This window comes from Physeter macrocephalus, chromosome 18 (genome assembly GCF_002837175.3).
Source record: "Physeter macrocephalus isolate SW-GA chromosome 18, ASM283717v5, whole genome shotgun sequence".
NCBI classification, from domain to species: Eukaryota; Metazoa; Chordata; class Mammalia; order Artiodactyla; family Physeteridae; genus Physeter; species Physeter macrocephalus.
Genome location: NC_041231.1, coordinates 49873366 through 49889797, shown reverse-complemented (window position 1 = coordinate 49889797; position 16432 = coordinate 49873366). Strand labels below are relative to the sequence as shown.

Below are 16432 nucleotides of genomic sequence, written 5' to 3'. Positions count from 1 at the left end.
AGCCTCTCTGCTAATGGGTGGGGTTGTGTTCCTGTCTTGCTAGTTGTTTGGCATAGGGTGTCCAGCACTGTAGCTTTCTGGTCGTTGAGTGAAGCTGGGTCTTGGTGTTGAGATGGAGATCTCTGGGAGGTTTTCGCCATTTAATATTACGTGGATCTGGGAGGTCTCTTGTGGACCAGTGTCCTGAAGTTGGCTCTCCCACCTCAGCGGCACAGCACTGACTCCTGGCTGGAGCACCAAGAGCCTTTCATCTTCACGGCCACTCACAAAAAGAGGAAAAGGGGGAAAAATAATATATCTTGCTTCCAAAGTCCACCTCCTCAATTTGGGATGATTCGTTGTCTATTCAGGTATTCCACAGATGCAGGGTACATCAAGTTGATTGTGGAGCTGTAATCCGCTGCTTCTGAGGCTGCTGGAAGAAATTTTCCTTTCTCTTCTTTGTTCGCACGGCTCCTGGGGTTCTGCTTTGGATTTGGCCCCGCCTCTGCATGTAGGTCGCCTGAGGGCGTCTGTTCTTCACTCAGACAGGACGGGGTTAAAGGAGCAGCTAATTCGGGGGCTCTGGCTCAGGCCGTGGGGAGGGAGGGGTACGGATGTGGGGCAAGCCTGCAGCGGCAGAGGCCGACCTGACGTTGCACCAGCCTGAGGCGCGCCGTGCGTTCTCCCGGGGAAGTTGTCCCTGGATCCCGGGACCCCGGCAGTGGCGGGCTGCACAGGCTCCCGGGAGGGGAGGTGTGGAGAGTGACCTGTGCTCGCACACAGGCTTCTTGGTGACGGCAGCAGCGGCCTTAGCGTCTCATGCCCGTCTCTGGGGTCCGCACTGATAGCCGTGGCTCGCGCCCTTTTTTGGAGCTCCTTTAAGCAGCGCTCTTAATCCCCTCTCTTCGCGCACCAGGAAACAAAGAGGGAAGAAAAAGTCTCTTGCCTCTTCGGCAGCTCCAGACTTCTCCCGGACTCCCTCCCGGCCAGCCGTGGTGCACTAACCCCTTCAGGCTGTGTTCACGCTGCCAGTCCTCTCCCTGCGATCGATCGGACTGAAGCCCGAGCCTCAGCTCCCAGCCCCCGCCTGCCCCGGTGGGTGAGCAGACAAGCCTCTCGGGCTGGTGAGTCCTGGTCGGCACCAATCCTCTGCGGGAATCTCTCCGCTTTGCCCTCCGCACCCGTTGCTGCGCTGTCCTCCGCGGCTCTGAAGCTTCCCCCTCCGCCACCCAGAGTCTCCGCCCGTGAAGGGGCTTCTAGTGTGTGGAACCTTTCCTCCTTCACAGCTCCCTCCCACTGGTGCACGTCCCATCCCTATTCTTTAGTCTCTGTTTATTCTTTTTTCTTTTGCCCTACCCAGGTACGTGGGGAATTTCTTGCCTTTTGGGAGGTCTGAGGTCTTCTGCCAGCATTCAGTGGGTGTTCTATAGGAGCAGTTCCACATGTAGATGTATTTCTGATGTATCTGTGTGGAGGAAGGTGATCTCTGCGTCTTACTCTTCCGCCATCTTCTCCGACCGCGCTTGCGTCTTCATGAACTTTCTTGTACACGCTTTTTCATGTATATATGTCTTCATTCTCTTGGGTGAAAACCTCAGAATGGAACTGCAGAGTCGTATTGTTAAGTATATGTGTCACTGTATAAGAAATTGTCAAACTGTTTTCCAAAGTGATTTTAACATTTCACACTTCCACCAGCAATGGTTGACAGTTCCAGTTGCCCCAAATCCTTGCCAATATTTGCATTTGTCAGTTTTTTTTTTCTTTTTTTAGCCATTCTAGTGGATAGTGATATCACATTGTGGCTTTAACTTGCATTTTCCTGCTGACTAATGATGTTAAGCACTTATAAGTCAATATGAAAAGAAATGCAGTAATAAAAATGAGCATGATAATTGGATAGAACATTGACAAAAGATATATAAAATGCTAATAATCCATGAAAAGATGCTCAACATTATTAGGCACCAATCTAGCAATCTATAATAAAATATGACCAAGTAGCATATATTTCAGTAATGCAAGGTTGGTTTTACATTAGAAAATTAATTAATATGTATTTATAGATTTGATTGCCTAATATTATGCTAGGGATTTTTATTTTTATGTTAGTGGAGGATATTGGTCCAAAATTTTCTTTTTTTGTGTTATCTTTGTCAAGTTTTGGTATCAGAGTAACACTGTCTTCCTAAGTGTATTGTCCTCCTCTTTTTTTCTGAGAGAGGTTGTATAGGGTTGGTATTATTTATTCCTTAAATGTTTGATATAATTTCCCAATAAAACATCTGGGCCTGAGAAGTTCTTAAATTATGAATTCAGTGTATTTAATAGATGTAGAAAGCTGTCCAGATTTTCTGTTTCTTCCTGATATTGTAATTTGTGTCTTCTTTTTTTTTTTTTTTTTTTTTGCGGTACGCGGGTCTCTCACTGCTGTGGCCTCTCCCGTTGCGGAGCACAGGCTCCGCACACGCAGGCTCAGTGGCCATGGCTCACGGGACTAGCCGCTCCGCGGCATGTGGGATCTTCCCAGATTGGGGCACGAACCCATAGCTCCTGCATCGGCAGGCAGACTCTCAACCACTGCACAACCCGGGAAGCCCTGTGTCTTCTTTTTTATTCTTAATCTGTTTAGCTAGAGTTTTTATCAATTTCAATGATCTTTCAAAGAACCAACTTTTGGTTTTATTGATTTTTCTCTATTGTTTGTTTTCTATTTTACTGATTCCTGCGTTTTCTGTTAATATTTTCTTCATTCTGCTTAATTTGGTTTAGTTCTTTTTCTAGCTGCTCTTAATTCTGTTTTATGAATTTCTTACCCTAGATTCCCTAGCTCTTCTACTGAAGTTTCCATTTTGACAAACATTTGGTAATTTCCAAGAATTCTTTCTGGTTTTGCAGTTTTTCCTTTTTCATGAGAGGCTGTTCTCACTTTATGAACGCAAAATTTTCTTAGTTCTCCTTGAGGCTGTTATCTTTTTTTAAACTGTATCTTCTGTTCCCTGAATTACCTGAACTATGTTTTCTCTGAGGTTCATTTTCTTTCTTTCTTTCACCCTGAGGTATGTGTCTGTCTGTTTCTCTGTTTTTATGAAGGCTTTTTTCAAGTGTCTGGTGATTCTTGGCTATCTGTTTATAGTATATACAGTAATAACTAAATAAATTAAACAAATTAAATTTGTAATGGGAGTTCCCTGGTGGTCCAGTGGTTAGGACTTGGCGCTTTCACTGCTGTAGGCCTGAGTTCAATCCCTGGTCGGGGAACTAAGGTCCTGCAAGCCACGCGATGCAGCCAAAAAAAAAATTGTATTTAGAATTCCTAATATTCTCGAGGTGTGGAGCAAGGGTTCACATAGAGTGTGCTCATGTAGCAAACCATGGTGGTGGCAGAGTTAGAACTAGTCCCCAGCCTGGAATTCAGTCCCTCCTGTCCTGGCTAAGGCCCCAGCAACACCCACCATCCAGGGCTGAGCTTTTCCAAGGCCCAGAAGGCAACCTTTCACTTATAATGGTTGGAAGGCTGAGTAGAAGCTTCTGACACGTACTGACGGGAAGCACTCACCAGCCTCTGGTGCCAGCTCAGAAACACCTTTCTCAGAAGGGTCCCAGGTTGAATCCAGCGGTTTCGGCACACTTCTCAGCCAGGTCACCTCTTTGCCCACACTCACCACTCCCTGCTCCGAGCTTCGCCCACAAGACTGCCTTCCACTTTGGTCCCCACACGGGTACTTTCACGGGCCCTCTGGAACTATATTCCATCACCAACATGCCTCTCCCAGTCCTCGGCCTCTTCATGGATGACTCTGTGTGAACCTTGCCCCTCCCTGGTAACACCACCTTTTCTGTCACCCACCGAACGGGTGATGCTCAGATTTGTTGCCCTACCTTTACTGGGAAGTGCATGGGGTGGAGCTGGGATCTGAGTGCACGCCCAGTCCTTTTCACTCAACCACACTGACTCCTGAAGGGGTGGGAGTTGGGGCTTCCAGCAGGATAGAACAAAGATGAAGTGACACAGCAGCAGGAGTGGGCCAGGGAAAGAAAAAGAGAAGTGCCACACTAGGTGGAGAATGACAGGGCCAGACAGCCATCGCTCTTGAAACCACCAGATGGCCTTCAGGTGGAGTTCGCCCACCTTGCACTAAATGGGGCTGCCACCTCTGCTCGTGTGTTCTTTGGTTCTGCCTCGTTCCATGCAACTTGGATGCTCAGAGACTTTGCCTCACACCTGTGGAAACATGGATTCAGAAGCTCATGGCATACAAGAAATTGGTTCAAGACTGATGGGAGATTTAATACTCTGTGTTTTCTGTCTACTTTTTCATTTGTTGTTAATGAGAATTCATAATTCATGAGAGAATTCATGTAGAAATATTTTCTATGTAGAAATATTTTTGGAATATTTCATTGTTACAGTAAGTGAAAGGAGGGTGTGGAGGACTTTTGTGGAGCATATCAACTTATTTCAACTTAAATTCAAAAACTTTTCAGGGCTTCATTGTTCCTTCTAAGAACAGGAAAACACGTTTAGTGAAATCCTTGTTAAACTTCTTCTTAGAACAGATTTTTTTCTAAAGTGTGTCTGTCTTAGCTCTTAAAGGAGATTTGCCTGCTGTACAGATCTTGTTGAACAATAGTCGCCATTGTAAGGGCTTTCTTGACAAGGACTCCAGGATCAGCATTTATAACAGGTCTCCAGGGTTTTCATATTTCTATTTTCCAGGTAAAAGAGGTCATATGTAGCCCAGTGTGGATTTGTTGTAATCGCCCCTTTTATAGGTAATAAGCTGCGAATGAAATGAGAGCTCCTGACCCTTCTTCCAGCACTCATTCATCCACTGTCTTTGTTGCCAGGAACTCAGTGTCACTCAGAGAAAAGGAGGCAGAGAAACTTGAGCGATTGTTCCAAGATCACACAAAACTCCCACAGGAGTAGGAATGATTGATTAGATCGGGAGCCGCTCTGGTCCCAGGTCTCCCATCATATAGTCTCCCCGGAGCACCAAGCCTTGTGAGTGGCAGCTTCTCACAACACACAAGTTCATTTGATTTCCACCTCTGCTGATCTCCTCCTCGCAGCAGGTTTTTATTTTAGGATGTAATTTGTAGTTTAGAGATGGAGAGCAAAAAGCGTGTTAGGAACTAGGAGCCTGTAGGAAACATATTTATTCTACAGCGAAACACGAGCACATTTTTGCAATCAGCTCTGCCTGTCGGGGTGAGCTCGGACACATGTGGATAGCAGTGTCAGCTGTGTGGTATTTCGTGTGCTAAGCTACCCGCCACAGTGTTAAGTTCAATTCTATAGGAGTCTTTTATTCTACTTTTCTCCCTGAATTTATTTCAAAGCTTTACTCTCCATTAGATTGAGCATGAGCTAATTTAGCTTTCTAGTTCCTGTTAAATACCATCCCTACATTGAGATAACGATTGTACCAAAACATGGGAAGTTTACAGAATGGTGATAGACTGTTGGGTACATTGTCACGGTGGAGCATGATTTACAAGTACTGGAAATACTGGAAAGCGTCAAGGACAAAAAATCCATACTTATTAACTGCTGTTCCCTTCCCCTATGACCACCACCACCTCAGACACACAAAATCAAGTTGATGCTACTCTTTAATTCCCGGCACAGGCATCTTTGCTTGTATTTTATTTACTCCCACTTCTGTGGCGCTTCCCCGGGATAGGCACCCATACTGGCATGTTTAGTGTATGTCCTTCCCCGCCACTTGTTTATTTAAATTGTGTTGTCTGTGTGTGTTTGTTAGTTTATGTGCATGGATCTGGGCTCTGAATCTCTACGTAATTATTTTTTGCTCAGTGTTATGTTTATGATACTCATCTATGTTGTCATATGTAAATCTGGTTCATTGCATTCTACTGCTGCATAAATGTCCATCGTTTGAATATACCAGAATTTACTTATCCATTCTCCTAGTGATGGATACCTGCCTCCGGCCCTTTGCTCCTAAAGCCATTGCTACATGAGACTGCACAGCTTGGTCTGTGCTCCCTCGTGGATGTGTACACGAGCTTGCACTGAAGCACAGGTGGAGAGAATGTCCAGGTCTAGGAGATGTTTAGCATCCTGAAGGTAAAACTTAGTGCCACCAGTGTAATACAGAACTTTTGGAACTTTCAAATATATACATTTTGTATAAAAGATGACATTCAGAAGTTCATTTGAGATTCCTGTTCATTATAAACTGCACTGTCTGAAGATTCTATTTTTGTAGCGGCCTTTTTCTTTTCTCCTAATGGCTCTGCAGGTGTTGGTGACTGTCGCTCCTTGCTGGGCACCTGCTTCCCAGGGAGGGAGCCAACCTGAGTTATCTGAGGAGTGGGTAAAGTAGGACCTTGAGTTCTATTTAAAGAAATTAATTATTTCATCATGTAGCAGGTACTTAAGTGTTTTATTTTTAATGTTAAAAATTCTCTTTGCTTTTCTTCATGCAACAGAAATTATAATGAACACAATTCTTTGTTCCTGTTGCACTTGGACCTTGCTGTGGAATGGCTGTGCTGGAGCACATTGCTCTACAGAGTAAATGCTGCCTCGTGGACCACAGGACATTATAATTTGCTTTATATGTGTCTTTTTCATCTTTGTGCCCCAAGACCTAGAGTCAGAGTCTGGTGCCAAAAATGGAAAAAACGTTTGGAACCAATGTTTGATTGATTATGATGTTATCCTTGGAAATTTTGCACACACAGCTTACTCAGAGAAGGTCAAACAGGCAGTGCCCGTGCAGTTCTGGGAGGGGTCCTCAGATGGTAAAAGGGGAAAAGAACCAGCCAGTCAGATGAGTTAAATTCAGCTGATCCTAAGAGGGATCAGTGGGACGGAAGATGCCCAGGGAGATGGCCGTGTTATTCCGCCAACCAGCCGATTTCCAGTATGCATCCTTTTTCCCCCAGGTCACTCCCCCCATTCTTTGAGCACTTAAGGGCCTGGCTGCAGACCCCTCTCTCTAATACATATCCCTCTCCATCATGCACTACCATAGCAGCCAACTTCTTTAACCCCTCTCCTGACCTGTCTGCCCCCTAACCTCAGCCCCTCACCTCCAGTCACACTTGACCTTGTTCCCTTCATATAGCCATGTGACTAGCCTCAGTTTAAATTCCCAGTTGCTGACCTCAGTGGCCCTCCATGCTGCCTGGCAGTTGTGCATATTTTCTTGGTGCATTATCTTTCCTGCTCACCAAGATGACAGTTTCATGTCTTCTCCTCTATCAGGCCTCCAGTACCTCCTTCCCTTTCCTCACTCTTGGCTGATGACCATGCTTCTCACCTTACTGAGAAAACAGAAGCATCAGAGGAAAACTCGCACCACCTGTATTACTTGCATCCGTCCCCATGTGTTTGGCCACCTCCCCGGTAACTGCGAGGGAACCATGTCTAAGGACACCTTCCTGCTCGTGAACTGCGTCCCACTCTCACGTCCCTCCAGCAGTGCCCCAGCAGTCACCCCACTCTTGCGTATGTCATCTTGTCCCCCCCTCTGTGGGATCATTCCCATTGGTGCACGCACATGCCAGTGTTTCTCCCATTTTGACCTCACATCTCCCTCCAATTTTTGCCCCATTTTTCTTTAAACAAAACTCCTTTAAAAATTGTCCATGATCACTGTCTCCAATTATTCTTCTTCATTTTCTCTTGAACCATCACTCCACCTAAATGCCATTTCCCAAGATCACTAGAGACCAGCAGGCTGTTAACACACAGTCATCTCTCTCTCTCTCTCTCTCTCTCTCTATTTTTTTAACCATTTGTTTCTCATCTGACTTGACTCCCCTCTCTTGGAAACACTTTTTTCATTTGGCTTCCAGGACCCTATTATCACCTGCTTTTCTTCCTGCCACTCTTCTTTAGCTTGGCAGTTCCATTCCTAGGTGTATGCGCAATAGAAATGTAGTATTTTTTATAATAGCCCCAAAATGGAAACAACCCAACTGTCCATCAGCTGATGAATTGATAAGTAAAATGTGGTTAATCCATATAATTGAGCATTATTAGACAGTAAAAAGAAACGAACTACTAATACATGCTGTAAAATATAGTTGAAACTTGAAAACATTACGCTAAGTGAAAAGCCAGTCACAAAGGACTGCATATTGTATGATTCCATTTAAATAGAATGTCCAGAATAGGCAAATCTATAGATATAGAAAGCAGACTAGTGATTGCTTAGGGCTTAGAGAGATAGGGGATATTTAAGGGATGATGGCTGAAGAGAATGGGTGTTTCTGGAGGTGTAAGGAAAATGTTCTAAAATTGATTGTGGTGATGGTTGCACACTTCTGTGACTATACTAAAGGCTATTGAATTGTACACTTTAAATGGGATAATGATATATCAATAAAGTGGTTTTTTAACAAAGGAGAACCAATTTACAAGCCTAGAGAGTGTTAAGTAAGTTTGTTTTAGAATTGCCCTGCAGCCTGTTTTATTAGTAATGAATTTTTAGCCTTTGAGGGTGGATTTTTTTTTTAATTTTAAAATTTAAAAATTTTTTTAACATCTTTATTGGAGTATAATTGCTTTACAGTGGTGTGTTAGTTTCTGCTGTATAACAAAGTGAATCAGCTATACATATACATATATCCCCATATTTCTTCCCTCTTGCGTCACCCTCCCACCCTGCCTATCACACCCCTCTAGGTGGACACAAAGCACCGAGCTGATCACCCTGTGCTATGCGGATGCTTCCCACTAGCTATCTATTTTACATTTGGTAGTGTATATATGTCCAAGCTGCAATGAACATTGTGGTACATGACTCTCTTTGAATTATGGTTTTCTCAGGGTATATGCCCAGTAGTGGGATTGCTGGGTCGTATGATAGTTCTATTTGTAGTTTTTTAAGGAACCTCCATACTGTTCTCCATAGTGGCTGTATCAATTTACATTCCCACCAACAGTGCAAGAGGGTTCCCTTTTCTCCACACTTGAGTGTGGATTTTTAAATAGGAAAAATAATTTAGTATCAAATCTTAGAGGTTTATCAGGTCGCCAAACTGCCTTATACCATTGGGAGTAGAAAACCACTGACAACAGAAAGCCACTTTCATTCACTTGCTCTGGCTGTACATCTAAGAGTTCCCAAACCCTTCCATGATTTTGCAATTCCACCTCCCTGGAGTAAGGACAGAGCATCCCAGGCGCCTTGCTACCAGTTTCCTTGGGAAGCAAACTCTGAGACGAGCCTAGTATGCAGGACATTCATTAGGGAAAGCTCTTGAGAATCAACACATGAAAAGAGGAGAAAGAAGCAGGAATGAGCAGAGGGAGAAGGTGGGCAGCACTGCAGTCTCAACAAAGACCTGTGCTGATCCCACAGGGAGCTCTGAAGCTGGGCTGGCCCTGCACAGTCGTCCCAAGTTGGGACGAGGTGGCCAAGCTTTTGGTCACCACTCCTCATGAACTAGTCATCGGGTGCAGGCCGCCTCAGGTGCAGGGGGTGGCCATCAACAAGATGGGTCCCTTCAGTTGAGGTGTGCTTCCAGCAGCAGGGGGAATAAGTCCTTCAGTCCTGATGGGGCAGGTGGGTGGCGTGTCCCAGCATCCTGTACAATTCCCTTACATTCTGAGTGTTGCTCCTCTCAAAAGTCAACTCCTTAAGCACCTATTTCTGTGAGAATGGACTTAGGGGACGTAATCCAGAGTAATGTTGACATTGCAGACTTCAAATTTGTGCTGTGATATACTTTGAAAATAAGGAAAGTTTCTTCTTATTATATTGGTCTTAATTTTAAGACTACATAGTATATCTACTATTAGTACTATGTATTATAAAGCCTAAGCAATAGAAAAGAATACTGTACCTGGACTTGTCAGACATCTAATCCATTCACAGAAGTTTTTCAGAACTATTCCACAGTTTAATAGAAGTGCTTTTTAACCTACTGCTCTGTTGCATCACAAGAGACTACATAAATGTTCTCATTAACATTTTCTAATGCACAGTATTATTACTTCAGCTCATGTGGCTTGAGTATTTTGTTCAGGAATCTTATTTCAAGTTTCTCACTTGATTTTTAAAAACGTATCAAAAATGGCAAAGTTATTAATATAAAATTTCTTTATCATAACCAGGGAACTCTCTAAAATGTCTGATTCTGGTATGGGTAAAAAGCCGGATATGGGGCTTCCCTGGTGGCGCAGTGGTTGAGAGTCCGCCTGCTGATGCAGGGGACACGGGTTCTTGCCCTGGTCCGGGAGGATCCCACATGCCACGGAGCAGCTAGGCCTGTGAGCCATGGCTGCTGAGCCTGCATGTCCGGAGCCTGTGCTCCACAACGGGAGAGGCCACAACAGTGAGAGGCCCGTGTACCGCAAAAGAAAAAAAAAAAAAAGCCAGATAATGTAATTTTTCACAAACTCAGGGATCAGATTTTCTATATTTTTATTTTACATTCACAGACATATAGACAACTGGTTTTCTATTTGACTCAAAAAACAATGGTAAAAACTAGCAGATCAAAAGTCAATTGCTTACCTATATACCAGAAATAAAAATTGGAATTTGAAATAAAAAACACAACACCACTTACACTAGTACCCCCCCAAAAGTTGAATTACTGAAGTATAAATTTAACAAAATATGTTCAAGATCTTGATAAGGAACACTATAAAACTCTGATGAAAGAAATCTAAGAAAATCTACCTGTCTGGATAGTCCATGTTCATGGATGAAAAGACTCAATATTGTTAACATGTCAGTTTTTCCCCAATTTGATCTATATATTCCGTGCGATCCCAATCAAAATCCCAGCAAGTTATTTTCTGGATTTCAGCAAAGATTCTAAAGATTTTGTGGAATGGCAAAAGACCCAGAATAGTCAACACAATAATGAAGAAGGAAGAACAGAGTCAGAAGAGTGACACTTTGTGATTTCAAGACTTACCATGAAGCTACAGAAATCAGGACAGTGTGGTATTGGTGAAAGAAGAGAGAAATATATCAGTTGAACAGAATAGGGAGACCAAAAATAGACTCACATAAATATAGTGAACTGATCTTTGATAAAGAAGCAGAGGCAATTTGATGCGGAAAGGATAGTCTTTTCAACAGAGGGTGCAAGGGTGCTGAAACAACTGAACATCTACCTGCAAAAAAAAAAAAAAAAAAAGAAAGAATATATAAACAGACCTTACACCTTACACAAAAATTAACTGAAAATGGATCAGAGACCTAAATGTAAAACACAAAACTATAAAACTTCTAGAAGATATAGAAAATCTAGGTGACCTAGGATTTGGCAACGACTTTTTAGATACAGTTCCAAAACCATGAAAGAAATAATTGATAAGATGAACTTTTTAAAAATTACAAAATTTCTCTGCAAAGGATAATTTTGAGAGACTGAAAAGACAAGCCACAGACTAGGAGGAAAATATTTGCAAAAGACATACCTCCTAAAGGACTTGTGTACAAAACATGCCAAGAATTCCTAAAACTCAACATAACAGTCCATAAATAAACAACCCAACAGTTTATTCATGGCTGGTGGGAATGCAAAATTGTACAGCCACTTGGAAAACAGTTTGGCAGTTTCTTACAAAGCTAAATATAGGTTTACCATATATTACAGCAATTGCCCTCCTAGATATTTACCCAAGTAAGTTGAAGACTTATGTCTGCACAAAAAGCTACACATGAATGTTTATGTCAGCTTTATTCATAATTGTCAAAAATTTGAAGCAACCAAGACATCCTTCAGTAAATGACTGGATAAACAAACTATGGTACATGTATACAATGGAGTGCTTTCACTGTTAAGAAGAAATGAGCTATCAAGCCATGAAAAGATATAGAGGAGCCCTAAATGCGTATTACTAAGTGAAAGACTCCAGTCTGGAAAGGCTTCATGCTCTACGAGTCCAACTATATGACATTCTAGAAAAGGCAAAACTATAGAGACAGTAAAAAGATCAGTGGTTGCCAGGAGTTTGTTAGGGAGGGAAGAAGGATGGGATGAAGAGGTGGCCCACAGATGTTTAGGGTGGTAAAACTATTCTGTATAATACTGCAGTGGTGGAATACATGACATTATGCGTTTGTAAAAAACCCATGCAATGAACCTGAATGTGAACTATAGACCTTAGTTAATAATAATGTATCAATATTGGTTCTTCAGTTGTAACACATGTACCACACTAACACAAGATGTTAATAATAGAGGAAACTGGAGGAGTGAAGGGTATATGGGAACTCTCTGTACTTTCTATGCAATTACTTTGAAAAACTAAAATTTCTCTAAAAATAAAACCTCAATAAAAATAATAGTAAAAAATCATTATAGTTTAACATGTTCTAATACAAATTACATTAAATTTAAGCCAGAAGTCAAGTTCTTTGTACTTGTACAGAGCTTAGCGTACTTTCTTCTTCCCCTCCTTCCTTTTCCTCCAATCCCTCAGTCTTCTCCAATGCTTTTCATTATGAACAGAAAGTTCACAAATAAATAAAAGGCAAATGGCTGTTAAGCCTAGAAATAGATACTAACACAACTGAGTAAGAAATGCAAAGTGAAACTAAACTGAAATATTAGTTGTCACCTATCACTGTTGGAAATCCACAGGAGGGCTATTACCCTGAGTCAACAGGCTGTGGGGAAGCAGGCACCCTCATACGCAGCGGCTAGGAGTGCACACTGGCTCAGCACCACATATGAGACAGTTTGGCAAAATCTACTTAAATTACAACAGCATATATCCTTTGACCCAACAGTTCTACATTTGGGAATTTATCCCACAAATATAATTGCATATGTGCAAAATGATAAATGTGTGGGGATAGTCATTGCAGTGTCCTTAATAATAACAAAATATTGGAAATAACATAAATGTCCATCACTGGTTAAGTAAATTATGGATGCTTTCTATGTACAAATATGAAAGCACTCTAATATTAATAAGTACAAAAATCAAAATGCAGAACACTATTGCTGTATGTTCCTTTTGTGTAAAAATGGAGAATAACAATAATATAGTCCTATTTACTTGTGTTGGCTTGAAAAAACCACATACAACATAAGAGCTGTAAATTGAGATTATCCAGTGTCTTACTGAGGATTATGGCCCAGGAATAGCCTCTCAGATAACTCTGAGAAACTGTTCTGAAGAGGTAACAGGGGAGGTCATGCATGATACCGACCAGAGTTCTTGGCCTTCCCCAATCAATAGAAATTGATAAAGGGCCAGACAAGAAATTCAGGCAAGGCTTTATTGGGGCTTCTGCAGGGAGCAAAAACAAGTAACAGGTTCCCTTGATCACTCCCTGAGGGGGTGTGAGCTGGTTCCTTCCATGGGGTGAGGGTAAGGGTGTGTCCAAAGGTCGGGCCACAGGGGTGGCTTAGATGTTTTGCCCACCCTTTTGGTGGTGTTGTGTGCAAGGGGCTTGCACAGTACCCTGCTTTTGCTCTTGACACCCTGTTTTTGCTCAGGGCTCTTCAGGAGTGTCAGATGGGGTTTTTTTGTTCTTTTTGTATCTTGTTGTCCATAATTTGCCCCAACTGCATATGCATGCAGTTATTTTTAGTCCCTTATAGTTTCTTTGTATTTTGTTGCTTGGAGACATTTGTCCAGGTGCAAGCACTGCAGCAAAGGATCTCAGGTCCCAGGTCCCAGGTCCCAGGTCCCAGGTCCCAGCCTGTCTCAAGCATATAGGTGATCTTGGCTAAGGCTATGTGTAATCAAGCACACGTGTCGTTACAAGGTTGCTGCTAGTCACAGGGAACAAGTATCTTAGTTAGTGGTTTTAATGCTGGTCTAAGTGTGGGAAGATGTGAGAATCAAGGTTCATAAAAAATTTCTCCTGAAAATGTCCATTTACAGGCCAGAAACTGGCCTGTTCTGCCAGTTTTCCCAGAGCACTGAGCGCCTCATTCCTGAACTGTGCCATTCCTTTCAGGATGTGTTGAAGGTCAGTGACTGCAGTAGCAAATGACTTATCAATAATTCTCATAGAACAGGATGGTGAGTGACCTTCTTTAGTTGGCGCTTGTACATGTGGGCACTGGGCACAGCATGGCACTGGGCAGACAGACGCAAGGGCAAGAAGGAAATTTTTCACAATATGCCTTTTTCCCCCAACCATGTGACTATATTACCTTCAAACATGCATTTCAAAAAACAAAGAATTATAAAATGTGACTATTTACTATAAACTTAGAATACCTAGGGAAAATTGCTTTTTTCTATTGTCAAACCTTAGAAATTATTTTTATCTGTGTATGAAAATCCTTCCCTTGGGTGTTTACAGTATGGTGAATTGTTAAAGTTATTTTTTAACTGTGAGGGTCGTTTAATGTTCCCAGTGAAAACCTGACTTTGCCAAAAAAGTAGTTCAGATTTTCTTTTTTACTTTTCTAGCAGTAATGGTCATTAAGCATATCTAGTTGATTTAAGAAGAGAAAAAGTAGCAAGATAGTATTTCCTTTAAGAAAGTATGTCAGTGGAAAATGTAAAATTTTATCTTCGATCTGTTTTTTAAATGTGTAGCTGTAAAAAGTTCTAGCCCTTTTCTTCGACACCAACTCCCTATTCAGTTGTATTAAGTTATTCTCTTTTAGAGCAGACTTTCCAGTTGGCTTTATTATTATTTTTTTCCTCCTCTTTCTTCTACATCCACTGCCTCTATGCAACTACTTTTCTATTTCCCTTGCTCTGGCAAAGATGTAAAATGTTACACTAAGGCAACACCTGTCAAACACAGGATATTGCTGCTAAGTTCTACAAGGAGTAGACATGGATGCTGTATCTTAATGAGCCCTGGAAAACGAAAGGTAGGAAGCATTCCTTGCTGAACTACATGGGCTCTTGAGCCCTAGTGTGTAATGATCTTGAGGGCTATCTATATAAATTATTTGGAATTCTTCCACAAGGGAGGTTAGTCTTTTCTCCCCATTTGTTTATTCGATCGTTTGTTTGTATCAGTATAGGCTTATGGATATTTATTTTATATTTTGGGATATCATACAATACTACTTTATTTTGTTGCTCAAATTGCTCCAGCTTTGGCCACTTGGGGCTCTTTTGGTTGGCTTTTGAGTCCCTTTGACATACCCCCATTGTGTGTGTGTGTATGTGTTTTCTTTTTGAGCACTCCCTTATTTTCTGTCACTATAAGATGTTCCAGACTCATTTTATATATTTCCTGCCCCAGTCCTAGAATCACCCAGTTCTCCAAGGAGCTTGGGTTTTTTTTAAATTGGAGAATGGTTAGAAACCAAGAACTGCATGCATCTCTTTATTTTTAACCTATCTTGAGTCCCTATATTTAAGATGTGTTTCTTGCAGATAGCATATAGTTGAGTCTTGCTTTTTATCCTCTCTGATATTCTCTTTTAATTGGTGTATTTAGACCGTGCATTTTTAAAATGATTATTGATGTAGTTGGATTAATGTCTACCATGTTTTTCAGTTTTCTGTTTGCTACATTTGTTCTTTATTTCTTTTTTCCCTTTTTTTTTCTGCTTTCTCTGGTTTTACTTAAGTATTTTGTATGATTCCTTTTTATCTCCTCTCTTAGCCTATCAACTATACTTCTTTTTAAAAACATTGTACTGGTTGCCATAAAGTTTAAAATATACATTTTAAGCTAATCTAATCCACCTTCAAATAGTACTATACTACCTCATATGTAGTGTGGTACATGTATACCTTATAATAAAGTATTCCCAATTCCTCCCTCTTGTCCCTTAAAACATAGCTATCATTCATTTCACTTTTCCATATGCTATAATCACCTAATAACAGTTATTGCTTTAAACAAGCAGTTATCTTTTAGATCAATTAAGAATAAGAAAAAAAATGTTTTATTTTACCTTCATTTATTCCTTCTCTGACACTCTTTATTTCTGTAGATCCAGGTTTCTGACCTACGTCATTTTCCTGCTGCCTGAAGAACTTCCTTTAACATTTCCTGCAGGGCAGGTCTGGTGGCAGTGGGTTGTCATTCATATTCCTTCTCTCTCTTTCTCTCAGACTTCTAGAATAATAACTTATGAAATAATAGAAAGTTTTTACTTCTTCTTCACTTTTGAAAGATAATTCCAGCTAGAGTTTATATCTCTAGCTTACTGGGGATTTCTTTCCACACTTTGAATATTTCATTTTATTCTCTTCTTGCTTGCATGGTTTCTGATGAGAAGTCTGCTCTATTTTATTCTTGTTCCTTTGTAGGAAAGGTGTTTTTCTCCCGTCTTCTCTCAAGATTTTCTCTTTGTCTTTGGTCTTCTGCAGTTTGAATATGATATGACTAGGTATAGATATTTTAGTATTTACCAGCTTCATGTTTTATGAGCTTCCTGGATCTTTGATTTGGTGTCTGTTGTTAATTTTGGAAGTTTCTCAGCCATTATTTCTTCTGCTCCATTCTCTCTTTATTCTCTTTCTAGTGTCACAGTTATGCACGTGATACACCTTTTTAATATTGTC

The 16432-nt window shown here is 41.4% G+C and overlaps 1 protein-coding gene across 5 annotated transcripts in view; it reads left to right on the top strand.

The window, feature by feature from the left end:
* The window catches only part of ANO10 (anoctamin 10), a 261614-nt gene that overhangs the window by 155902 nt on the left and 89280 nt on the right, over nt 1-16432 (top strand). The gene's annotated exons all lie outside the window — the stretch shown is intronic.